The sequence below is a fragment of the Limulus polyphemus genome, unplaced genomic scaffold (genome assembly GCF_000517525.1).
Source record: "Limulus polyphemus unplaced genomic scaffold, Limulus_polyphemus-2.1.2 Scaffold1644, whole genome shotgun sequence".
Lineage (NCBI taxonomy): Eukaryota > Metazoa > Arthropoda > Merostomata > Xiphosura > Limulidae > Limulus > Limulus polyphemus.
Window position 1 is genome coordinate 101,373 of NW_013667254.1, and position 1,870 is coordinate 103,242.

Consider the following 1,870-nt stretch of genomic DNA (forward strand, 5'->3'; position numbering starts at 1 on the left):
TGAATTTTCTAGAAGCTTATGACGTGTTACTAGCGTCACATGATTTCCACTGTTGTAACAATATTTTAAAACTAAAAGGGCTGTATAAAACTATAGCAAGAATTGATATTTGGAAACATATTCTTACCAAACACACTTCAAGTTTTTCAAATTATTTGATTTTCAAAGTGGGAAAAACTAGACATTAGGATTTTGTGCAGGCTTTGTGATCATAATATTGATATTGATAAAGATGCATATGGACAAATAAATTATAATAAAGATGTTTGTAGACAACTCAAACTTCTAACAGAAATAGTTTTTCTGTAGGAAAAATAATTCACGCTGGAGTAAGGCAGGCTTCACTTTAGCTTACTGACATTAAATGTATGATATACTTTCATTGCTTTATCAACTGTGTATTTAATCCCCAGTAGCCAAACCCTTAGATATTAATTGATGAAATTGTGCACACTGATTTTTTAAATAGCACCTGAGAATATGCCTTTTCTATTGCTTGTGAAAAATGTTACGTCCACTTTGGGGTTGCAGTACCAATTTAAAATCATTGTGAAATAGGCATGTCTCTCTCCTGTTATAGTTCTGCTTTGGAACTGCTGTATTATAGGTCCAGCATTTGCATTCATGTTACCATTCTCATTTGTATATAACTTTCTTATTAACACTTTCACCACAAGTATCCTTTACTGCACATGACAAGGTTTTAGTGTCTTACATTCAAAATTTTATTAAACTACTTTTTGTTTATGTTATACCAATTAATATAGCATAAAATCTTTAGCTAATAATTAATATTTTAATAGTATATAAGTTTTAAGTTCTTAATTCTATAAGACAAAATCCTGAATTTTCCCTGGTGTGACACATTTTCTCTTCTCTATTTTATCCATCACCTCTCCAATTATTACGAAATTAAATGTAAATTACTCCATAAAATTGTCAATGCTTGGACAAACCATAATTTTTGTAGCTTTCAATTTTGTTTGGTCACAGAGCTATCAAATAGAAAATCAGACCCCTCATGTCACATTCTGTCTTTCAGGATTTGTTAATAGTTCTCTCTTACATTTAATTATATATTACCTATAACCAATAGAAAGCCAAGGTTTTCATCTATCAAATGATGTACTGTATAACTTTGTGTTCTGAACAGATGAGTGTCAATTTCACTTGTAGTACAGCTTTTGTTCCCGTGGGAAGGGTAATGACTAGCTTGTATGAATTTCTAACGGCTCTTGTTGCATACTTAGAAAGCCAGAAAAATTTTGGGGGTTACAGAAAATTGTCTACTTTTTGCATGTTATTAGTTTGTACTTTGGTGCATTATTTAATGAAATAAAAATCTAGTGCATTACTACCATTAGTATATAAAAAGTAATGTTAAGTGTCATCGACAATTGACAGCAAAAAAAAAAAGAAGATTGGGTAAGTACTTTATTTCTTGTGTTTCATGTTTATTCTTTATTTATTATTATAAAGTATCTAAAAGTATGTTTTTAGGTTAGTTAAGATTAAGATTAGGTAAAATAAAAAAAAATGTTTCACGAGACATGAACTCAAGCAGCTTGTAGTAGCTCATGGGTAATGTAATTTGATAGTGGGCTGCATGTTCTCTGTGTGATTTACAACTTATAATGGCTCGGAACATAGACACAATTCAAAGGGCAGTCAGAAGGGCAAAAAACAATAAAATTTAATTATAAATAGATTTATACTGTTACGAGCTTAAACTTGCTTAGGATAAACGAATGTAGTTTCATGATACAATTTGATGTCATTCTAGAAGGAAAAAAAAGGGTAAGTTTATATTTATTAGATTTTCTTTTTTTGGTGGTTATGAGGTTGATCAAGTTGACCAATACCCGTTTTG

At 30.3% G+C, this 1,870-nt stretch overlaps 1 protein-coding gene across 1 annotated transcript in view; it reads left to right on the forward strand.

The window, feature by feature from the left end:
* Window positions 1–1,870, forward strand: part of LOC106464417 (Fanconi anemia group D2 protein-like) — a 159,553-nt gene that overhangs the window by 46,216 nt on the left and 111,467 nt on the right. The gene's annotated exons all lie outside the window — the stretch shown is intronic.